Source organism: Aotus nancymaae, unplaced genomic scaffold, assembly GCF_030222135.1.
Source record: "Aotus nancymaae isolate 86718 unplaced genomic scaffold, 86718_ANA_hifiasm-v0.15.2.pri h1tg000036l, whole genome shotgun sequence".
Classification (NCBI taxonomy): Eukaryota; Metazoa; Chordata; class Mammalia; order Primates; family Aotidae; genus Aotus; species Aotus nancymaae.
The window spans coordinates 4027532-4053459 of NW_026988450.1; the positions used below are offsets into that span (position 1 = coordinate 4027532).

The 25928-nt window shown below is 40.4% G+C and overlaps 1 protein-coding gene and 1 pseudogene across 1 annotated transcript in view; one reads left to right on the top strand and one right to left on the bottom strand.

The window, feature by feature from the left end:
- PXDNL (peroxidasin like) overlaps window positions 1-25928 on the bottom strand; it is a 420144-nt gene that overhangs the window by 348484 nt on the left and 45732 nt on the right. The gene's annotated exons all lie outside the window — the stretch shown is intronic.
- Window positions 14888-15006, top strand: LOC135278202 (5S ribosomal RNA; annotated as a pseudogene).

A 25928-nucleotide genomic window follows, 5' to 3' on the forward strand; every position in this document is an offset into this window, starting at 1 on the left:
TAACAGTAAAATAAGGAGGATTTGTCCAATGTCGTTTTGAATCTCGTGAAATTACGTCCTTGATTCTGAGACTTAAAACATGACAGAAAGAAATTCAGAGTTTTTTGATGCCCTGTGTGTATCTCAGTTGCAGCTCTAACTGCAGTCTATTCAGATTCAAATCAGTTCTTGAATAGAACTGCTTTCTCCCACTGAAATGAGCTCCATGGGAGCAGGAATGAGTCCCATTACCTCCAGGGCCCCAGGTAGAGCGAACAGCTCTCAGTACCCATGGGCCCAAAGTCCCTTACCGAGTGGATGAACGTGCCAGCTCTTGTACGTCGTGCTCCTCCAGCCGGCTTACATCCCATTTCACCTTGGGCTTGGTGAACCCCAGAGAAATGGAATTCATTGAAAGGCCCAGGACAGCTGCCCTTACCTCCCTGTCTTACATCACTTTGTGCTCACAGAAACCACGTGGGACCAGAAAAAGGTCGATGTGACTGTGCAAAAGATGAGGAAGACAGGTCTTTCTACTTGCCTATAAGGCCTTTTTATTAATCACTATTCTTTGCCATTCACCTGAACTACTCTTTAACTCACATTCTAGGTTAGAAGGTAACAGATTCCTGGAATGTTCAATGTTAAATGATACTTAAAGCAGCACAAGACTTCACCTAAAATAAACAAATCTTAAAGTGACTTAAGAAGCTAATGAATCTGGTGTGACTCCTTTCAACATTTTCATTACATTGATCCACTAAAAGCTCATTTTAAAAAATCGAGGATTTGAAAAAAATAACCTACTATACTGAAAAGTTGAATTTTATTCGTCACCGTTTTGAAATAATCTACCTGAATACTTTCAAAGTACTACTAGATTCTCAGACCCAGGCAATACTTTAGAGTAAGGACTTTATAGTAAGGAAAGTAAGGACTTTCAACCCTTTTCCTCCAGTTTGAGAAAGGCTCTATCACCTTCATAAATGATAGAACAACCATGATCCTTAGCGGGTCTCCCTCCATGCCCAAGAGTGTGAGCACAGCTTGAATAAAAACCTAACTACTCCATTTGTACTTATAAGAAGACACCAATATAATACAAATTGGAAAAAAAGTTTGCATCAAGAAATAAATCTTCCTGAGATGCTAGAAAACAAGTGCTTATAAGTGCAGACGAGGAACGAGGTAGTTTGCTTGGGAATTTCAAACACTGACCATAAACGCCTTATGTTGCTTGTACTAAAGAGCATGGCATTTGTGTTGAATTTTGCTTTTAACCAATAGATCCTTTTACAATCGCATACATTAAAATCAAAGTGAAAGCACATCAAAATGATTCCATAGTACTGCGACACAGTGGGGGTCGGTAAACATCTGCACCATAAGCAACTGTAACAAAAACGAATGAAGTTGAACATAATAACGCAAAATACTAAAAAACATTTCTCTTCATGGCAGGTGTTTACAATTGTCTACTGTTGCAGGATCACTTAGAAGAATATGAAACCCAAAAATTTACTTCGGGAATATAGAGTTATTAAAGAAAATAGGAGGCCCTTGGCCTGAGGATTCCTCTGTAGCCAGCGCGCTTATGTAAGCAAACTGAAACTTAGCTTGCAGGTATATTTCTATAACTGACTCTAAAAAAGGAAAAACAAGAAACACCTAGACCCAGTCAATCACAAACAGCCAACCACCAGGTTTGCAGTGGAACTAGGGACCTACATCATGTTATGCCTAAATAAGGCAAACGCCTACAGCAGGCAATCAGGAAATGTCCTAACTTTGCTTCCACATTCAGCCTCTGAAATCTCACGGCTCACACTCCAGCAGAGCACTCTGAGCTCTGCAGCTTTGACTGCTCCCCAGTTCATGCATTGTTCTTTGTTTAAAGAGTTTCTGTTAAATTTATTTTCTCTAAAGTTTTCTTTTAAGAGAGTAAACAAAAAAGTTAAAAGTAAAATTTTGTTCTCTTCAATTTCACACATGTATTCTACTGCTTAACATATTAAATACAGTCATGCACCACATAACAGTGTTTTGGTCCGTGGTGGACCACACGTGCACTAGTGGTCCCATAAGATTACAATGGAACTGACGAATTCCTGTTGCCTAGTGACGTCATCACCGTAGTAAGGTCATTATGCGATGCATTACTCACATGTTTGTGGTTATGCTGATGCAAACAAACCTACCATGCTGCCAGTGGTATAAAAGTCCAGCACATACAGTTATGTATAGTACATAATTCTTGATAATGATAATAAATGACTATGTTACTGACATATATTTATTACATTTAATCACTATTTTAGAGTTACTCCTTCTGCTTATATATTTTTTCAAAGTAAACTGTAAATCAGCCTCAGGCAGGTCCTTCAAAACATATTCCAGAGGAAGGCATTGTTGTCATAGGAGATGATAGCTCTCTGGGTGCCACTGCCCCAGAGACGTTCTACTGGGACAAGATACGGAGGGGGAAGATGGTAACATTGATAATCCCGACCCTGCAAGATACGGAGGTGGAAGATGGCAATATTGATAATCCCAGCCCTATGCAGGCCTAGGCAAATGTGTTTGTTTCTTAGTTTTTAATGAAAAATATTACATGAAAAAAATTTTTTTTAATTTAAAAATAGAAAAGTATATAGAATAGGGAGATAAAGAGAGAAAATATCTTTGTACAGTCGTACAATGTTTGTCTTTTAAGCTAGTGTTATTAAAAAAGAACCAAAAAAGTTAAAAAAAAATTAAAGTTCATAATGTAAAAACTTTATAGTAGGCTTAGTTTAATCATTACTGGAGAAAGAACAATGTTTTATAAATTTAGTGTAGCCTAAGTCTACAGTGTTTCATAAAGTCTACAGCAGTGTGCAGGATTGTCCTAGGCCTTCATATTCACTCATCACTCACTCACTGACTCCCCCAGAGCACCTTCCATCCTGCAAGCTCCATTCATGGCATGTGCCCTACATAGGTGTGCCAGCTTTGGTCTTTTATACAGTATTTTTACTGTACCTTTTCTATGTTTACACGTTTAGATACATAAATACTTACCCTTGTATCCCAATTGCCTACAGTAGTCAGTACAGTAACATGCTGTATAGGTTTGTAGCCTGGGAGCACAATGAAAGAATCACCTAATGACACATTTCTCAGGACATACCTCATTGTTAAGTAACATATGACTTAAACTAGACTTCACTAAAATTAAAAACTGCTAGGTGAAAGACACCATGAAGAGAATGAGAAGACAAGTGACGGACTGAAAGAAAATATTTGTGAAATATCTTTCTGGTAAAGACTAGTTATCCAAAATATACCAAAAAAATAAAACCCAACAATAAGAAAACAAAAAATGGGCAAAAGACCTGCACTAACATCTCACCAAAGAAGTTATGCAGATGACAAATAATCATACGAAAATATGCTCAATGTCATATGTCATTAGAAATTGCAAATTAAAACAATGAGATACCACTAGACACTCGTTTAGAATAGCCAAAATCGAAAACACTAACAACACTGAATGCTAGTGAGTATGCGGGTCAGCAGAGACTTATTCATTGCTGGTGGGAATGCAAAATGGTAGCGCCACTTTGGGACAATTTGGCAGTTTCTTACAAAAATAAGCATACTCTTGCCATACAATCCAGCAACTGTGCTCCTGGGTATTTACCCAAATAGATGAACACTTAGATTTGCACAAAACCTGTACACAGATATTTACAGAAGATTTGATCATCATTGCCAAGACTTGAGAGCAAACAAGATGGTCTTTAGCAGGTGAATGGATAAACTGTAGTACATCCACACAAGGAACTATTAAGCAGAATTGAGCTCTCAAGTCATAAACAGACATGGAGGAAACCCAAATGCATACTACTAAGTGAAAGAAGTCAATCTAAAAAGGCTATGTGGCACACTATGGCATTCTAGAAAAGGCAAAACTATGAACACAACAAAAAGATCAATGGTTGCCAATGGTTGGAAGAGAAAGAATGACAGGTGGAGCACAGAGGACATTTAGGGCAGTGGAACTATTCTGTATGATAGTATAGTGGTGAATATATGCCATCACATGTCAGTCAAAACTCCTAGAATGTACACCAAGAGTGAACCCAAGTGATAACTGTGAACTTTGGGTCAAAAGATGTGTCAATGTAGGTTCATCACTTGTGGCATCTCATGAAGGGTGTTGACAGGGGGTAGTTTACAGGGGCAAGATGGTATATGGGCACGCTCTGCAATTTCCACTCAATTTTGCCATGAACCTAAAACTGCTCTAAATTATAAAGTCTATCTCAAAGTGTCAATACAATCAAATAATCTTTCCTGAATTTTTTTTCCTTCATTACACATTTCAGATTTCAAAACCAATTTTTATGTCTAACTCATTCTATGAATATATTATTGCTTTATTTTCATAATCTGGGTGTCATCAAACCATAGGCCTTATTTTGGAGTGATAGGAAGAAAACCCCCAAGTAACCTCTGAACAGTTTACCGATTGTCTATTATGTGCCATTGATGTGTCTATATGCCATGGATGCAGACATGATTAAGATGAAATCTCTGTCCCTAACAGCTAGCCCTCTAATCCTCTAATGGAAGAAGACAGAAAAGTAAACGATAAATAAACATTTTTATGTACAAAAATACTCACGCTGCTAATAAAGACATACCCAAGACTGGGTAATTGTTAAAGGAAAGAGTTTAATGGACTCACAGTTCCACATGGCTGGGGAGGCCTCACATTCATGGCGGAAGGTGGGAGAAGCAAAGTCACATCTTACATGACAGAACACAAGAGAGCATGTGCAGGAGAACTGCCCTTTAATTAACTATCAGATGTCATGAGACTTATTCACTATCAAGAGAACAGGATGGGAAAGAACTGCCCCCATGATTCAATTACCTCCCACTGAATTCCTCCCACAACTTGTGGAAATTATGAGAGCTACAATTCAAGATAAGATTTGGGTAAGGACACAGCCAACCATATCATTCTGCCTCTGGCCCCTCCCAAATCTCATGTCCTCAAATTTCAAAACCAATCATGCCATCCCAACAGTCTCCCAAAGTCCTTACTCATTTCAGCATTAACTCAAAAGTCCACAGTCCAAAGTTTCATCAAAGACAAGGAAAGTCCCTTCCACCTATGAGCCTGTAAATTCAAAAGCAAGTTATTTACTTTCTAGATACAATGGGGTTACAAGCATTGAATAAATACACCCATTTCAAGTGGGAGAAATTGGCCAAAGCAAAAGGGTTACAGGCCCCATGCAAGTCCGAAATCCAATGGTGCAGTCAAATCTTAAAGCTCCAAAATGATCTCCTTTGACTCCATGTCTCACATCCAGGTCACACTGATGCAAGAGGTGGATTTCCATGGTCTTAGGCAGCTCCGCCCCTGTGGCTTTGCAGGATATAGCCCCCTCCTGGTTACTTTCAAGGACCAGCATTGAGTGTCTACAACTTTTCCAGGCACATGGTGCAAGCTATCAATGGAACTACCAATTTGGGGTCTAGAGGATGGTGACCCTCTTCTCATAGCTCCACTAGAACTCTTAGTGGGAGCTCCCACCCCACATTTCCTTTTGCACTGTGCTAGTAGAGATTCTCCATGAGGGCTCTGCCCCTGCAGCACACCTCTGCCTGGATATCTAGGTATTTCCATACATCCTCTGAAATCTAGGCAGGGGCTCCCAAACCACAATTATTGACTTCTGTGCACCCACATCCCCAACACCACTTGTAAGCCATCAAAGCCTGGGGCTTGCACCCTCTGAAGCAATTACCTGAACTTTACTTTGGCCCCTTTTAGCCATGGCTGGGACACAGGGCATCAAGTCCTGAATACTGCACACAGCAGGGGGCCTGTACCCTGCCCAGGAAACCATTTTTCCTCCTAGGCCTCCAAGGCCTGTGATGGGAGGGGCTGCTGTGAAGACCTCTGATATGCCCTGGAGATATTTTCCCCATTGTCTTGGCAATTAACTTTTGACTCCTCATTAATTATGCAAATTTCTGCAACCAGCCTGAATTTCTCCTCAGAAAATGAGTTTCTCTTTTCTATCACATCATCAGGCTGCAAATTTTCCAAACTGTTATGCTGTACTTCCTTTTAAGCATTAGTTCCAATTCCAAACCTTATCTTTGTGAATACACAAAACTGAATGCTTTTAACAGCATGCAAGTCATATCCTGAGTTCTTTGCTGCTTAGAAATTTCTTCTGCCAGATGCCCTAAATCGTCTCTCTCAAGTTCAAAGTTCCACAGATCTCTAGGACGGGGGAAAAATGCCACCAGAGTCTTTGCTAAAACATTGCAAGAGTCACCTTTATTCCAGTTCCCAACAAGTTCCTCATCTCCATCTGAGATCACCTCAGCTTGGAATTTATTGTCCATATCACTATGCAATTTCGTCAAAACCATTCAACAAGTTTCCAGGAAGTTCGAAGCTTTCCTACATGTTCCTGTCTTCTTCTGAGCCCCTCGAAGTCTTCTAATCTTTGCCTGTTACCCAGTTCCAAAGTCACTTCCATATTTTAGGACATCTTTACAGCAGCACCCCACTCTATTAGTACCAATTTACTGTATTAGTCTGTTGTCACCCTGCTAATAAAGACATACCTGAGACTGAGTAATTTATAATGGAAAGAGGTTTAATGAACTCACAGTTCCACAGTGCTGGGGAAGCCTCAGAATTACGGTGGAAGGCAAAGGAGAAGCAAAGACACCTTTCACATGGCAGCAGGCAAGAGAGCATATGCAGGGCAACTCCCCTTAAAATCATCAGATCTCATGATAGTCTCACTATCATAAGAACAGCATGGGAAAGACCCATCCCCATAATGTAATGACTTCCCACTGGGTCCCTCCCATGATATGTGGGAATTATGGGAGCTACAATTCAAAATGAGATTTGGGTGGGGACACAGCTAAACCATATGACATGGGATCACAGGAGGGTTTCAACAATCTGTTCTTCTCTGTTCACTTCAAACCCCAGGTGCACAGTGGCCATTTTTAAAGCAATTTGTCTCCTTGAGTAAGAGTCTAAGTTCTGTTTGTCTGCTTTGTTCTGGCAACAGTGCCTGTCACTGGTAGTTATCTGTGGATAAGCACGACTTTTAGAAACAGTTGCTTCAGAACCAAATCTGAGAGTAAATCTAAGACTGAGAGGAAAAGGAAAACCCTGTAGTGACCTTACTTGAGACTGTAAAACATATTCACTAGCATTCTGAAGAATACAGATAAATAACATACTTTCCTCTCTCTTCCGGAATTTCTATTCCCAAATGAACCCTATAAAGCAATTTAAGACTATAGGCTTCCAATATATAACTTAAGTGTGCTTACCTGAGTGGATTTTGTTTTAGAAAATTAGAACAAAGTAAAAGATTTGCACATCCTATGTTACTTAGTTTCTTATAAAACTAAGCATATTCTTGCCATTTCTTGATGATTTGTTCTAGAAAAGGAGGAAACATGAAGGAGGAAAGAACAAAGTGAGAGTGAAATATATAAAGGAAAAACAGGCCAGGCATGGTGGCTCATGCCTATAATCCCTGCACTTTGGGAGGCTGAAATGGGCAGATCACTTGAGGTCAGGAGTTTGAGACCAGCCTGGCCAACATGGCAAAACCCCATCTCTACTAAAAATACAAAAATTAGCTGGGCATAGTGGTGAGCACCTGTAGTCCCACCTACTTGGGAGGCTGCAGCAGGAGAATTGCTTGAACCCGGGAGGCAGAGGTTACAGTGAGCCAAGATTGCGCCACTGCACTCCAGCCTGGGTGACAGAGCAAGACTCTGTCTCAAAATATATATATGTCTTTTATTTAAAAAAATTTATATTTTATAAGCTGAGGAATGATGTTCGCACCATATCAGCAGAGGGCAGTTAATTTCTGTCAGTCATGAAACTTCACTATCAGTATAATATGTAGCTTTGAAAGATCAATAGCATAGCAACTTTCTAAGTCTCTTATTTGGATAATTATTTTAGGACTTAAAGATCTAAAATTTTTTATTTTCAAAAAAATGTGCTAGGGAAGAATAGAGATAAGTAAATAGTGAATTCAAACAAACAAGTTTTTAAATTATACACTGAGAATAAGAATCAAAGAAACTAAAGTAAAGAGGACATATCTGGAAATATTCTTTCAAAACCCTAAATTCCTTTTGGCATATGGTTTAAATAAGTTGGTCTATTTAAGTTCCACTTGTCCTTTGAAAATGGTGAAAATTACTTGGTTGTGATAGTTGGGGTCTGAAATGGAAGTCTTCGGTGATGAGTGAATAATCCCTAACTCTTTAGGAACTTACAGCTCATCAACATCTACACATAATATTTGTATGACAACCTTAACATCTTAACATGAAAGAGATAAGAGACACAGACAATAAAAATAGGCATTTTGCCTAGCAATTTCAAACAAGTATTTTTCTAATTACATGGCAGAAATACCAGACAAAACCATCTGGTATTTCCTATGTTGACACCTAATAAATCAAGCAAAGACAATATTTTCTACTCTGCTCTTTAAAACCTCCAAGGAAAATTAAAAGACAGCGTTAAGTCAAGCGTGCAGCCGCTGAGACTCAAAACAATATTACAGAGCAGAATTAGACCTGCAGAAATTTGAGCATGAAAGGTAAATACAGTGAAGGTCTTAGAGCTCTCAGGTTTGAAACACTGAATTGACATAAATATAATGGGGCTGGAGGGATTGGCGAGAGGTTGAGCAAAGGATATAAAATTTTAGTTAGGAAGAATAAATTCAGGAGATCATTGTACAACATGGCAACTGTAGTTAATAACATTTATTCTTGAAAATTGCTAAGAGAGTCTACTTTAAGTGTTCTCATCACAAAAAACGTATGTGAGCTAATGAATGCTAATTGGCTGAATTTAGCCATTCGACATTGTAAACATATATTGAAACATCATGTTGTATGCCATAAATCTATATAATTTTTGTCCATTTAAAAATAAACATTTGGCCAGGTGCAGTGGCTCAAGCCTGTAATCCCAGCACTTTGGGAGGCCGAGGCGAGTGGATCACTTGAGGTCAGGAGTTCGAGGTAGTCTGGCCAATATGGTGAGACCCCCATCTCTACTAAAAAAAAACACAAAATAGCTGGATGTGGTGGTACACACCTGTAATCCCAGCCTCAGGAGGCTGAGGCAGAAGGATCACTTGAAACTGGAAGGTGGAGGTTGCAGTAGTTGAGAGATCCTGCCACTATACCCCAGGATGGGCGACAGAGCAAGACTGTCTCAGAAAAAAGTAAATGAATAAAATGAATTAATAAATTAATCAAAAACTGTTTTAATCATAATTAATTCTTCAACTTAGCCTAAAAAGAGATAAAATTCTATAAATATTTTTGGACAGGTTTCGGGGGCTCCTCCCAGAAAATAATCTTTCCCCCACCTGCCTACCGCCACACCCTACACCTAATAAACTCCCAAGTTGAATTGTTAATGAGGTTTTAATGGAGGCGTGTACCCTTGAGAGAGCCATAGTTCTTTAACTAAGTTAGACATTTAGAAGATAACATCATTGGCATTTTTCCTGTGGTTAAAAGTATTTATCATTCGCAAGAGACAGCTCTGAGGAGAGGAACATACATTTGTGTCGCACGGAATATGGCACTGTTCTGGGCATTTGTATAGAGTGAATGTGCATCATGCTGGTTGATGTTTATCGTAGCCCTAAGAAAGAAAAGAAATTTTTATGTGAGGAACATGAACCTCTTTAAATTATCAGGCCCAGAGAGGCATTTAAAATGTGACAGCAGTCATCTCTCACTCCCTCTTGAGCTAAAATAATGACCTCATAAAGCCACTTGATAGGCAGACTCCAGACTAACTGACTCCAAGTAGCTGTAAAATGCCATACACCTGATGGTTCAACAATGTACAGCCAATCACTAACCAGTGTTATTCTGTAAACCAATGAGAACGCCTGTCAACAACTTTGGATCAGCCTACTCCTTGTTCCCTTTTGTCTTTAAAAACCTGCTTGTAACAAAGGCAAGGGGAGCATTCCCCGAGGCAACCGGAAAGTGTATCCCAGGCAGTGTCCTTGCCTTGGCTAAGGTCAACTCTATAAATAATATTTTGTGCCCCAGTTTCTTCCCTTAGGTAGACAGACCTTTGTGGTACATAAGGGCAGCTGTAAAGAATAAATGGTAAGTTCATCATTTCCTTCATGCCTTATTTCAACAAATATTCCATTGCTGAAATCTTAATTTTAATTAAAATGCTTGAAAAGCAAGAGTCTTAAAATAAAACTAATGAAAGAAAGCAATTCCACTTCTTAAGTGTTAACCATATATAAAGTTTTAAGGTTGATATTTTTAATACCTAAAGTGAATTTCTTTGTCTATAAGAGTGATTGTTCTTTAGATACCAAAACAACTCTAATTAATTGGCACAAAATACATAGAATTTCAAACTAATTTTCAAAACGTACTTCCCGGATTGTTTTCTCACTCCCACAAACTCGGCGCCTCTGCATCCATCGGTGTCCCTAGTCCTTACCTCTCACCAAGATTCCTATTTGAATTTCCAACATCCCAAAGACATCTTTTTTCTGCCACCAAAATGACCATCTCCTTACCACACTTCTCTCAATTAAAAAAATAAAATTGCAAATGAAAGATAAAATTATTTTTCTACAAATGGAAACGTCATGCGTCCTCCCCCACTCTGATCCCTTACAGCAGTTTCAGCTGTAACAGTGACATCTGATTTCATTGCATTTTGTTTTGTTCTTCTGGGACTTCATACGTGACAGACGTGTGTGCCCGAAAAGAAGCACTACATAAGACTTTAACTTTCATGTGAGCAGTGACCAAGGCAGCTGAGTTCAATCCCATAGGCCTATCAGTCAGGCGCAGCCTGGTATCCAGCAGGCATGAATGAGCGTTTCTTCAATGAATGAAGGAATGAGCACCCTGCTCAAGGCTCAGCCAGAGCCAAGCACTCTTCTTTCTCCTCTTCCTACCCTGATGAAAAGCATCTCTCCCAAGAAGGCAGGAAGACCTCGTGGTCTTTGCTCCTCTCACCTACGTAACCAACTCATGGCCAAGACTTATTCATTCTGCCTTGGAGACATTATTCCATCCTTCCTGCTCCTCCAGTTCACCCTGCTGGTGTCTGAAAGATGTTCACATTCAGCACAGGTTATCTTTCTGCAAAGCTCACTGTCAGACCCCCCACCACTCCTTTCTTCCCGTCTCTTCTCACCAGCCCCCATTAATCCTCATCGCTCCTGCTAGCATGCTTTCTATATTAGATGAGATTAAGATTCACTGTGACTGAATACCTGTCCCTGTCAGTTTGTGAAACTCCCAATGATTGACATGGTATGTACAGTCCTGGCCACCTGCCTGCCCCGGGGGCCCATCTCTCAGTCTCGCTCTTCCCCAATCTCTCGTGTGCTCTGTCCTCTAGTCATACAGATGACTGGGACCACAAATAAAGGATCACGATGCTGGCCGTGGAGTTCACATTGAGTATTTAGCGGACACACCAAAGTCAGTAACGCCCACCAACTGGACCCCACAGGGCCTTCTAACAGGCTTTTCTGTATCCTTTTATTCCACGTACACTACAAATATGTGAGCTTTTAAAAGTATGGCTTATTGACCTTCTTCCTAAAATCTGTCAGTATTTTATTCTGAGACTTTGCTGAAGTTGCTTATCAGCTTAAAAAGCTTTGGGGCTTAAACAATGGGGTTTTCTAGATGCAGGATTATGTCATCTGCAAACAGAGACAGTTTGACTTCTTCTCTTTCTATCTGAATATTCTTTATTTCTTTCTCTTGCCTGATTGCTCTGGCTAGAACGTCCAATACTATGTTGAATAGGAGTGGTAAAGGAAGATGTGCTTGTCTCATGCCAGTTTTCAAGGGGAATGCGTCCAGCTTTTGTCCATTCAGTTTGATATTGGCTGCGGGTTTGTCATAAATGGCTTTTATGATTTTGAGGTATGTTCTATCAAGACCTAGTCTATTGAGAGTTTTTTAACATGAAGAAGTGCTGAATTTTATCGAAGGCCTTTTCCGTGTCTATTGAGATAATCATGTGGTTTTTTTGTCTTTAGTTCTGTTTATGTGATGAGTTATGCTTATTGATTTGCATATGTTGAACCAACCTTGCATCCCTGGTAAGAGGCTGATAGTGAGTAAGCTTTTTGATGTGCTGCTGGATTCAGTTTGCCAGTATTTTATTGAGGATTTTTACATCAATGTTCATCAGAGATATTGGTCTGAAGTTTTCTTTTTTTGTTGTATCTCTGCCAGGTTTTGGTATCAGGATGATGCTGGCCTCATAAAGTGAGTTAGGGAGGAGTTCCTCCTTCTCAGTTGTTTGGAATAGTTTCAGAAGGAACGGTACCAGCTCCTCTTTGTACCTCTGGTAGAATTTAACTGTGACTCTGGTCCCGGGTTTTTTATTTTGTTGTTGTTGTTGGTAGGCTATTTATTACTACCTCAATTTCAGAACCTGTTATTGATCTATTCAGGAATTTGACTTCTTTCTTTAGTCTTGGGATAGTGTATGTGTCCAGGAATTTATCAGTTTCTTCTAGATTTTCTAGTTTGTTTGCATAGAGGTGTTTATAGTGTTCTCTGATGGTAGTTTGTTTTTCTGTGGGGTTAGTGATGATATACGCTTTATCATTTTTTATTGTGTCTATTTGATTCTTCTTTCTTTTCTTCTTCATTATCCTAGCAAGCAGTCTGTTTTATTAATTCTTTTCAAAAAACCAGCTCCTGGATTCATTTATTTTTTGAAACGTTTTTTGTGTCTCTATCTCCTTCAGTTCCGCTCTGATCTTAGTTATTTCTTGTCTTCTGTTAGCTTTTGGATTTGTTTGCTTTTGCTTTTCTGGTTCTTTTATTTGTGATGTATCGATTTGAGATTTGTCTAGCTTTCTGCTGTGGGCATTTACTGCTAAAAAATTTCCCCCTTAACACTGCGTTAGCTGCATCCCAGAGAGTCTCTTACATTGTCTCTTTGTTATCATTGGTTTCAAGGAACTTCTTGATTTCTGCCTTAATTTCATTATTTACCCAGGAGCCATTCAGGAGCAGGTATTCAATTTCCATGTAGTTGTGTGGGTTTAAGTGAGTTTCTTAATCCTGAGTTCTAATTTGATTGCACTGTGGTCTGAGACTGTTTACTATGATTTCGGTTCTTTTGCATTTCCTCAGGAACGTTTTACTTCCAATTATGTGATCGATTTCAGAGTAAATGCTGTGTGGCCCGAAGAATAATGTATATTCTACTGTTTTATGGGTGGAGAGTTTCGTAAATATCTGTGAGGTCCACTTGATCCAGAGTTGACGTCAAGTCCTGAATATCCTTGTTAATTTTCTGTCTCAATGATCTGTCTAATGTTGACAGTAGGATGTTAAAGTCTCCCACTATTATTGTGTGGGAGTCTAAATCTCTTTGTAGGTCTCTAAGAACGTGTTTAATGATTTTAGGTGCTCCTGTATTGGGTGCATATATATTAGGATTATTCATTCTTCTTGTTGAATTGATCCCTTTACCATTATAAATGCCCTCCTTTGTCTTTTTTGGTCTTTGTTGGTTTAAAAGACAGACAAGTTTATTCTAAGTTTTACAAGGAAAGACACAGGATCTAAATAGCTAAAAAAGACAGTTCGCAAAATTTGAAAAAGAAGAAGTGACTGAGAATAATCAATCTAAGAAATGTTAAGGATTACTACATAGCTACAGTTTCAGGACAGTGTGGTATTAGAGGAGAAGCAGACGTGTAAGTCAATGAAACAAAACAGAGAACCCCAAAATAGACCTATACAAATATATCCACATAATTTTTGTCATCAGAATAATTAAGATAAAATATTGTGGTAAGGTCACATGTCAGTGAGAATGTGGGTGAACTGATCACTCACACATTACTGGTGGGAACGTAAAATATCACAATGCCCGAAAAGAGTATGGCAGTTTCTCATAAAACTAAATGTGAACTTACATTGACCCAGCATTTGCTCTATTAGGATTTGTATTAGGTAAATGAAAACAAATGTACACAAAAATACCTGTACATAAAAGATCACAGCTGTTTTATTCGTAAAACATGGAAACAACCAAATATACTTCAGTGTTTAACCAAGGGGTTAAACAACCTGTGCTACATCCATGCTGTGGAATACTACTCAGCAACAGTGAAAGAAATGATCTCCTGATGCATGCCACAACTTGGCTGGATCTCAAGGGAATAACGCTGAGTGAAAAGCCCACCTAAAATGTTCAGACTGCGTGAGTCCACCTATGCAGCACTGTCAAAATGACATTATTAAAGAGACAAGAAGAGATCAGTGGTTGCCAGGAGCTGGGGAGGATGAAGAGGGATGACAGTGACTATAAAAGGGGAGCAGAGTCAATCCTTGTGACGAAACTGTTAATTTGACTGTTGCAGTGATCACACGCGTCTACTCAGATGATAAAGCTTAGTAGAACTAAACTCCCATGGTTGCGAGAAAACTGTGTACACACAAAAACAGTAAAATCTGAATAATACCCCTGGATTATATTAGTGTCGATTTCCTCATTGTAATATTGTACTATAGTTTTGTAGGATGTTAGTTACCATTAAAGGGTACCAAGTGACCAGTATACAAGATCTCTGTATTACTGCTTACAACTTCGTGTGCGTCCACAGTTAAGCAGTTTTTACAATTTAGACAAAAGTGGGGACAAAATAGGAAGGAAGGAAGGAAAGGAGGGAGGGAGGGAGGAAGGGAGGGAAGAATTTTAAACTCAGGATGGAAATGACATTTACTGATATGATACTATTAATAGTAAAATGGATGTTTATCGTACAATAAAATTGTTGAGAAACCCACTTATGTCTACAGCCATATCACCCTGAACACAACTGATCTCATCTGATCTTGGAAGCTAAGCAGGGCCAGGTCTGGTTAGTAGTTGGATGGGAGACCACCTGGGAATACTGGGTGCTGTAGGCTTTAAAAAAAATTTTTTAAGTAAATAAATAAATAAACTCACTTATTTGTTATTTTGTCTTCTATTGCTTACTTTGAGAAAACACTCAATGCCTATAAGATAACTTAAATGTGAAACTGGCTCTGGACAATTGCTATCCAATAGAATGTAATCTTAAAGGACTTTTCATCAGTAATTCAATGGTATGTCAAGATTAAGATTCCAGCTTCAAAAACCTCAAACGCTACTCAAAGGAAAAATAATACAAAACAGAAGAAAAGCAATCCAACAAACAAATACTAACAAAAACAACCCTGATTCTGTTGGTCCAGCCTCTCCAGCTTGCTTCCATTTAAAAATCTTATCCATCTCTCTAGCAAGTCTTTACAATACAAAATGATCTTCAAATTTATATTCTCATAAAAAGCTAGATAATCAAAAGAAAGTATGAACTAAAGCAGCAGATTTCTTCATTTTCAGGCTACTTGATCTAAACCAGAAGGCAAATGGCCACCCTGTTCCCAGAGTCACATCACTCTCCTTTCAGGCCCCAGCGGGGGAACATCACCAGTCTTGCCTCCGTCCTGTCCTCCCCCCTTCCTACTTTTTCAGGTGCAGAAGTGCAGGCACTCTGAGGTCAACCTCCACACTCTCCCAAGAGTCACGGAAATGTGAGGGAAATTCTCCATCACTACCTTTTTTTTTTTTTTCGAAGGCAGAATCTCACTCTGTCACCCAAGCTGGAGTGCAATGGTGCAATCTCAGCTCACTGCAACCTCTGTCATCCAGGTTCAGGCGATGCTCCTGCCTCAGCTTCCCGAGTACCTGGGATCACAGGCTTGTGCCACCATGCTCGGCTAATTTTTGTATATTTAGTAAAGACAGGGTTTCACCATGTTGACCAGGCAGATCTTGAACTCCCGACCTCAGGTGATCCTCCCACCTTGGCCTCCTAAAGTGCTGTGATTACAGACGTGAGCCACCTTGTCCAGCCCTACCATTATTTTTTAAGACACACAATTCCCCAGTTCTTCAGCAAGACTTTCTATTAGCAAGACTTCCATCTGAAAGCTCCAGAGATGAAGTCATCATCTCTAGATTCAGTTAAATCCCTCATGTTCAAGAATTCTTTCTCAAGGGACAGTATTAAAATGTACCTGTTATTAAGGAAGCCTCCACTGGAGGAATCAGGTGTCAGTCTTCTCTTCTTGCAGAACTTCTCAATCTCTCCAAGACATTGCCCTAGGGCAGCCCCACCCCTAGTAGAAGGGGGAGTGGCCGCCAACCATGGAACTTCCTGAAAGCCCAAGGACACTGATAATAGTTGATTTCCACCCCCCGCCCCACTCTTCATCGAGGACAGGCAGATGTCAGGTGATGGATAATTATAGGACGGTCTTGTCTGTGTTTTGGCACTGGTGAGTCTTGGTTACCATTTCTGGGGCAACAGACAAGTCCCCCTCAAAAGCTTGTTACACATGCAGTGTTTACCTCAGGGCTGCGGTATTAGGGAGGTGCAGAGGTAAACCTTTATTATCTACTTTATAAGCTCCAGTAATGTCTATCTGTCGCTTCTTGTGGTTGAAGAAAATGTTTCTGTTGTTTGTTTGTTTGTTTGAGGCAAGGTCTCACTCTGTGGCCCAGGCAGGAGTGCAGTGGTATGATCACGGCTCACTGCAGCCTAGACCATCGGCTCAGGTGATTCTCCCACCTCAGCCTCCCAAGTAGCTGGGACTACAAGTGCACACCACCATGCCCGGCTAATTTTTGTATTTTTTTTTAGAGACAGGGTTTCACCATGTGGGCCAGGCTGGTCTTGAACTCCTGGGCTCAAGGGACTCTCCTACCTCGGCCTCCCAAAGTGCTGGGATTAAAGTATGAGCCACTGTACCAAGCCAAATGTGTTTTTACAGTTAATAAAAGCATCAAAAATGTTTAAGAAAAACAAAAAGTTGTAGACTAAAATGGAAAATATTTTGTTGTAAACAAAAAAACTCAAGATGGAGTTTTGTTTGTCTATAGCATGAAATTCAGGCTCTCCCTGTGAGACTCAAAGACCTGATTCAACCTTCCTTCCTCGTACCCACCCTCTGCACCGGACGTGAGTGCCCCAGACACACATCCCATGCGCTGTGTAGGCGAAAGGCAAATGCTGTGATCCTTCGCTTTTCTGTTTAATTGCCAATGTTATTTCATTCTTCTACGTTGCCCTTTGTCACTTTTGCCCCCACCGTCAGGTGATCTCAGCTGCTCTCCTGTATTTCTAAGTGAACTCAAAATGTAGAAGGGTGGGGGAAGTATGAGTCAATTCACTCACAGTGGAGAATTACAAACTAACCTCAACACAATGTAGACAGAAACTACATGTGGCATGTTTAATGTGGCATGCAGGCAAGGAGTAAGAAGAAACTCGTTTTCCCAGGGAATGCCAAGGAGAGGCCCAAGTTGATCCCCTTTATTTGAGCTGGGTTTTGGAGAGCAATTGAACCAGGAAATAAGGGGAGTGGCAGAGCTAGGGCAGTGCTCCAGTCATCCAGAAACACTTCCAGGCTACATCTTAAACGAGTTCAAGTACAATTAGCTGGTGTCACACTAGCATTTTAGCTAAATTGGATCAAACTTGGGTCAATTCCCAGGCCACAGTTTTAATGAATTCAACCTGGTCATTGAAGCAATAAAAGATTCATTTGTGTTTAAAAGTCACCTTATTCCAAAATAGCAGGAGTAGGGAAAGAGCTCGTTCTGAGGACAGCCTGGCTGGGGGTGTGGTCTCAGCCTCCACACACAAGCTGGCAGGATGGAAGGGAGTCGTTTATCCTCCCTAGGTGGCAGCTTCCTCTGGTAGACATAGCAGCAATGCCGGTGCCTCCATAAGTATCTGAGTGTGAGTGGTACATGAGTTAATGTATTGAGAATGATTAGCAAGGCGATTTACTCAAGCTCATTTGAGTCGTTTGTTAGTGTGGGACACAGTCAGAGGGCTTCTAACTCAGGGCCTCCTAGTCCCATGACAGTGGCCGCTAAGCTACTAAGTGACGAGCCATAAGACACGTCGGGCACTTACACATACATGTTGTCAGTTTGCATCAGTAATTGATTCTCTAAATATCAAATTAACGTTTGTCTACTCTTTGGAGATTGCTTCCTAATTAATAAGGCAGACTGAATGAGTAAGTTAGATTTCTTTCTTCTAGTGCATTTTTCCGAAGTGGGGATGGAAAGGGTTTTGTCATCAATGTAGATCGTCTTTCTGCTCACGGACATGCGCCCTGGGGGTGAGAGCTGGGATTGCCCCAGACAGCGAGAGGCTCAAGCCCTGTATTGTGGGTGGTAGGAGGGCAAGTGGGGTGGCACACTCCAGAATGCCACTGCCTTCCTGCAGGCCACGTGGTCCCAGCTGGAGCACAGCATCACTGCCTGGGCCAAGGTACACTGTCCTGGATTAGCAAGAACAGCTGGAAAGTTTGTTTGAGGATGGAGGTGGAGGGTTTATTTAAAAACTGTGAACAAGGAACCATAGAATTAAAAAGGAATTGAGGGGGCCAGGTGTGGTAGCTCACGCCTATAATCCCAGCACTTTGGGAGGCCGAGGCGGGTGGATCACGAGGTCAAGAGATCAAGACCATCCTGGTCAACGTGGTGAAACCCCCCTCTCTACTAAAAAAAATATAAAAAATTAGCTGGGCATGGTGGTGCACACCTGTAGTCCCAGCTACTCGGGAGGCTGAGGCAGGAGAATTGCTTGAACCCAGGAGGCGGAGGTTGCAGTGAGCCAAGATCGCGCGGTTAGCCTGGGTAACAAGAGCGAAACTCCATCTCAAAAAAAAGCAAACAAACAAAAAAGGAATTGAGGATCTGGACAAAGAGTGACACAAGGATACGAGCCCCTGGGCCCACCCAAGTGTCCAGAAGCCCCTACCTTCCTCAGTGGCCTCCTGCCATGGGTCCTTCCCCCTGGTTCATGGAATAAACAGCTTGGCCTTAAAACACTCGTCAGTCCAAAACAACCTGCCAAAACTACCTGGGAGACTGCAGTGTTTGCTCTCAACATTAGGGCACTAAAAATAAGCAGATGCATTCCACAGAAGAAACTCAGTTTATCTAAAACCTACCGTCTCCTTCAAGTTCATTAGATTTCATTATGAATTTGAAGACATACTAGTTTAAGTATAATAGGATAAATTTAGCCAAAACCTGAAAAAAATCAATTTAAAAGGAATAATTATGAATTTTTTAAAAATGATTTTAAACATTTTGGTAGCAGTATTAATTACACGCTTAAATTACTCATTGATACTAATTACGTGATACAAGGAGGTACAATTACTTCAAGGAATGTCTGCCAATGGCCGTATAAAAATAATCTTCTAAGCTGCATCCTATGACATTCTTGGAAGGTTTAAGATTTAAATAGATAGTAATCTACAGTCATGGGTCACTTAATGATGAGGATATGTTCTGACAAATATGTCCTTAGAAAATTTCAATGTTGTGCAGACATCATAGAGTGTCCTCACATGAACCTAGATGGTAAAGTCTGCCATGCTCCTAGGCTATATGGTACGGCCGTACACACCTGTGCAGCGTGTCACCATGCTGAATGCTGTAGGCAACTGAAACACAATGGCAAGTATACTGTATCTAAACGTATCTAAACATAGAAAAGGTACAGTGAAAATACAGCATAAAAGATCAAAATGGTCCACCTGTGTGGGCTCTCACTGTGAATGGAGCTTGCAGGATGGACGTCGCTCAGGGTGAGTCAGTTGAGTGAGTGGTGAGTGAATGTGCAGGCCCAGGGCATTACTGTGCACCACTGTAGGCTTTAAAAACGCTGAACACTTTAGCTACACTAAACTTTTTTTTTTTTTGAAACGGAGTCTCGCTCTGTCGCCAAGCTGGAGTGCAGTGGCACCATCTTGGCTCACTGCAACCTCTGCCCGGGTTCAAGCAATTATCCTGCCTCTCGAGTAGCTGGGATTACAGGTGTGAGCCACCACGCCCAGCTAATTTTTGTATTTTTAGTAGAGACAGGGTTTCATCATATTGGCCAGGATGGTCTCAGTCTCCTGACCTTGTGATCCGTCAGCGTTGGCCTCCTAAAGTGCTGGGATTACAGGGATGAGCCACTGCACTCTGTCCACTAAACTTATTTTTTTTCATTTTTTTCAATCAAAATTAACCTTAGCTTATGCAACATTTTTACTTTAAAAAGTGTTTATTTTTTTTTAACATTTTTACTCGTTGGCAATGCTTAGCTTAAAACACAAACACAGTGTACAGCTGTACAAAATTTTTTATATCCTTATTTACAAACTTTTTAATTTTTTTTTTCCTTTTTGAATTTTTTTGTTAAAAACTAAGCCACAGACTCACGCATTAACCCAGGTCTGCGCAGGGTCAGGATCATCAATATCACCGTTTTCCACCTCCACAATATTTCCCACTGGAAGACCCTCAGGGGCAAAACCACGCACGGAGCTGTCATCGCGGTAACAACGCCTCCTTCTGGATACCTCCTGGAGGACCTCCCTGAAGTTCTTGAGTAGGTTCATTGATACCAACATCACCACAAACACCTGAGCAATGCACTGCTCTATGACAGTAAGACAGCTATGACGGTGACAGGAATTTTTCAGCTGTATTATAATCGTATGGGACCACTGTCATATACACCGTCCATCGTTCACCAAAACATCGTTATGTGGTGTATGACTGTATTACCTGACAATCACTTTAAACCCAGATAACATTTAAACAAGGGCTCTTTGTAAATCTGCCTTCAGTTCCAAAGGGCAGGAGATGATGTTATCTTATTTACTACCCTGCCAGTTATCAAACCTGCCTGAAAGTCATTTCCTTCAAGCCAGTCCCCAATGTCCTAAGGTGTTCGAAGAAATGTGATATAACTCACCCAAATATAAAAAACAGACAGGCAGATCACATTTACGTAATTTCTATTACACTATATCGTTATTATTGTTCTGTTTTATTATTAGTTATTGTTAATATCTACTGTGCCTAATTTATAAATTAAACGTTATCATAGATAGGTACTATCGGAAAAAACAGTACACATCCGCGGGTTCAGCACTATCCGCGGTTTCAGGCATCCACTGAGGGCCTCGCATGTACCCCCAGTGGAGAAGGGGAGATGGTTGTAAACAGACGTTTAGACAGAGAACTCTCCCCTGGCTAAGCACAAGAGTTACAAATGCTTTGGTAGTTTTTAATTTTCTGCTGAGGCAGGGAAAAAATACAAAGTCTATCCAGGGAAAATGCCAGTTCGTTTTTAAAAAAGGTTTTAATCTTTATAGAGGAAAAGTGCTTTCAGACAGTTGCAAAGATTTTTCAGAAAAGAAATATCATTGCTCTTACTTTGCCAAGAAAAATTGAGAGACTTCATCACAGGTCATATCAATTTGTTCTGGGTAACAAAATGCTCAACCATATAAGGCTAAATATGTAAGCAGATCTGCTGTAATCTTAATTATCTGAAAGCTCAAAATTACTGATAAAATGTAATTTATAATGACATGAGACTCTACTAACATGCATCACCATTAAAGATCATGCTTTTAAGATCAAATACGATTAAATTGTAATTTTCTAAGTAGTTCATGTATATACTTTGTCCCTATCAAAGTATCTTTTATTTTCTTCTAAAATTTTACCACCACTTCCAATTTATGACTTCTACCTGACAAATGAATAAATGAATTGGCATGTTTCTTTTGCACTGTGCTGGAGCTCATGTTTTCTCTAATATTTCACACATTGCTACAGACATTAGATGACCTTGTCTGACCCCACATCACCATAAATTCAAAAGGTCTGAGCAGAAAAAAGGGAATTTGTGTTAGAATATTTGGTCTCATTAAAAAATGAGTCCTCCAAATCATGCCATCTGATCATGCCCAGATTCCACAGTGAACAGACTATAAGAAGCTGGGGTGGGAAACAGATGTGTGCTTTCACACTTTGTCTTTCTGACTGTCTCATAATTCTACCCAGTCCTCAATAATCCCAAAAAGAAAATAAAGGTTTAGAAAAGTAAATTCTTGTAGGATTGTACCTTTCTTCTAATTACCCGCTCTTTATCAGCTAAGAGAAACACTTCTGTACTTCGACTCGGGCATAGAAGTGTTCCTGGACCACAGTGAGGGTCGGGCTGCTATTTCTCATGACCGAATAACAAGATGCAGATGAACTGGGGAGGAAGAGAGTTTTTATTTCTGCCACCAGTTACAGGGAGAAGCTCTGGAAACTATCGCCAGACCAACTCAAAATTACAAAGTTTTTCAGATTCTAAGCTACATGTCTATGTGTAAGTGTGCATTCATCTGAAGATGTAAGTGATTAACTTCTTTTAATCTATAACTAAGGTCTGAGATCTGAACACCTTCCTCTGGAGCCTCAGTGAATTAAGTTCGGTGGGCTGGGGTAATTACCCTTACCTTGGCTCCTGCTAAATCACAGAGGTGTGGGGAGTTCCTTTGAACCCCCGATATACTTGTCTGTGGAGGCCTGGGGAGTTTCTTCAGACCCCCAGTAAAACTTGTTTAATCCTAAACGGGTCCTGTTAAGAATTCCTTCATTATTTTGTCATGCTTCAAGACCCAGGAAAGGCCTAGGCAAGACTCTTGGTGGGCTTTTGTTACATTCCAGCCTTTGTATAAGGGCACCGACTCTCTCAGCTTTTAGTATTTAACTTAAGCACTCAGTCAGTGCTGAAACAGTTGTTACGGAGGCCTGCATTAGTGAGACCAGGCCTGCCACAGAAGGGCTATTTAATGCAGACCAGGCCTTCCAGCATCATGAATCTCTGTCACCTACAATCTGCTGACTAAAGGATTTGGGGTGGGTTTGGGTGTGCCCACACCTCTGCAGCAAGGTGTACTGTCCTCACTGTTCATTTTCCCAAAGCCCATCTTATTTAAAATCACTGTTCATGCCTTTAGTGATACTTGTACTGTAATAAAGCAGAAGTTATACCCCAGGGAATCTGTTTGGCATTGAAGCAAAAATATTGGCTTTAATGGCAGATGGAAGTTAGTTTGGTGGTCACATCTCAGCTCCTCATGAATACCTTCCACATTACAAAGTCTGCTCACAGAGAATGAGCAGTCATGGGGCATACCCAGGCAGGGGTACAAATCTCTACAAATGGGGTAGCTGTGATGTCTCAGCTCAAGGTCAAGGTGTCTGCCAGCATCCTAGGGAAAGACTTCGTGGTAACTGCCAACATGCGGCTGCCTCCAGCAGGGGCCATTCTCCCGCACATCAGTGAGCCTTTGACCATTTACAGCTGAACAGTAAATAAGGAATAGCACAATTATTACACAGAGAACAGATTTGTCTTACAAACGGATTTCTCTTGATTGTGTGACATCTAATAAGGAATATAGTTTCCAGAGAAATCAAATTCCCCATTCCATTGTCCATTAAAGTTTATCCAAAGCCATAATGTGCTATCGGCTATTAAAAAAAAAAAAAAAAAGAGGTATTTTTGAATAAGAATCACTCATTTCCCTCTTTAAGCTACCATCACAGGATTTCCCAGGTGGGAGACAATGAATAGCAGGAAGAATCCTGAACAAAGAGTACCCTGAAGGAAAGAGCAGAGAGCAGCAAGAATTACAGTCATCCCTCATTTCTACCAATTGGAAGATGAGAATGTATTTCAAGTGTTCATAAACTGACATAATTTAATTTGGAATTGCTTCTTAAGCAGAAAAGAAGAGTACCTTTTTATGTGTTCATTCCGATCCATAGTATCACAGGATCATCCTTAAATAGAAACTCAATGAAGTACTTAAACCTATGCATCTCATACTAAAAGGCACTAAAAGGTTCATTGGTGATCGGCTTCTTTTTTTTTTTTTTTTTTTTTTCCTGAAGCAAGCAGAATAAAAAAAAGAGAGAGAGAAATTCAGCTGTGGTCAAGTTGGAAAGATTTCTTTACAAAGAAGGAAAAATGAAAAAGAAATCAGGTACATAATGGGGAGTAAACCTGGCTGAGGAAATTATAGCTGCTGAAAGCTCAAACAAGGCAAAGGCGGTTTCAAAAGCAGATAAATTAAATCGGCAAGGCTCAGAGATACTGACCCACAGCCAGGCTAGCCTGCACTGGCCCCCTTACACACAGTGCGCATTCCTTTGACTTGATGAAAGTCCCACTGAACCTCAACCGATGAATACACCTCTGGCCCTGAAATTATGTATCTCAATTATCAAGTCACCGGAGAGCAGCCCCAGGGTTTTATACAGAAAGTTTTGTCAAAACTATTCTCGGTCTCAGAAAATGTACAGTGTTTGTGATGTGTGTATTTAATACAAGGATACAAAATGACTTTCAAAGCCTGGATGCAAAAAGATAAAAGCAGAAGTTCTTATTTCACATATGGAGAAATGAGGATTTTACTATAGGAATTTATTCATACCGATCTCTTAAAAATATAGATTGTCAGTGAAAAAGAACGGAATGAATACCCAGGTGCCAGATCCTGTGGGCACTGGGAAGTGTGATTGTGTGTGCCCTCAGGTTCTGCTGATCTCATTGGAGGTGGTGCTGCTGAGAGCGTGCAAAAGAAACCCACCACGGGATGCAGCCCCGATGTGAAGCCTGCCCAAGGGCAGGGGAAAAGCCATGGCTTCTGGCTAAAGGGAATAAAAAAGCCTTCCCTGAGAATGAGCTAGTTCATCATGGCCTTGAAAGTCAAGTTGTTTTTGACAGGTCTTTTTTAACAAGTAGTTTTTTGTTTGTTTGTTTTTGTTTGTTTTTCTATTTTCTTTTTTTTATTGCACGTTAGGTTCTGGGGTACATGTGCAGATCATGCAGGATTGTTGCATAGGTACATACATGGCAAAGTGGTTTGCTGCCTCCATCCCCCCGTCACCTATATCTGGCATTTCTTCCAATTTAACAAGTAGATTTTAGAGAAGTAGAAGAAGGCAATATTTGTTCACACCATGTGGCCTATGCTGGCCTCAAATTCCTGGCCTCAAGGGATCCTCCTGCCTGAGCCTCCCAAGTAGCTGGGATTACGGGTGTGAACCACGGCACTCTGCACTGCAAACATTTGTTAACTACTTACTTGGCACAAGTTACTAGAGAACACAAGACAGCACACGTGGAATGATGGAAGAGCCACCATTCAGGCTGGCCTCTAACATCTGTAGAGTCTGAACAAAAGGACAAAGGGGCCCCACATCATACGCCTAAACAGTGAAATGAAGTAAATTAAACTGTAGATAAAATATGCTCTATTCTACTGTCTTGAGAAGTACACCTTCATAATCATAAAATATTAAAATGGTAGAGTCATGATCAAATATTCATGATAACAGAACAGAATGATTATTTTTATTTAGTTAGTTATTTTTGAGACAAATTCTCACTCTTGTCACCCAGGCTGGAGTGGCACTATTTTGGCTCACTGCAACCCCTGCCTCCCACCTTCAAGCGATTCTCCTGCCTCAGCCTCCTGAGTAGCTGGGATTACAGGCTTGCAACACCATGCCCAGCTAATTTTTGTATTATTAGTAGAGATGGGTTTTGTCATGTTGGCCAGGCTGGTCTCGAACTCCTGACCTCAGGTGATCTGCCCACCTCAGCCTCCCAAAGTGTTAAAGTTACAGGCATAAGCCACCATGCCTGACCTATTACTCGCTTTTGAGATGTCCCGATGATGTGCCTGTGATAGTAGATGAATAAGAAAATCAAGACATACATAACTTATAAATGTTCATCTATGTATTTCATAAAATTTATATTTTACCTTCTTGTTAACAAAATCACTAATTGTGTGCTCGCAGTCAAAATTTTCCATGTAATTTTGTTCTGTTGAGAGTAATGCTAAATTAGGCCATCCTTCTTGAGTCACTGTGGTTTATTTCAGTATAGAGAAATTTCATTCTGCTAAGTTAGCAGCAACTGTCAATA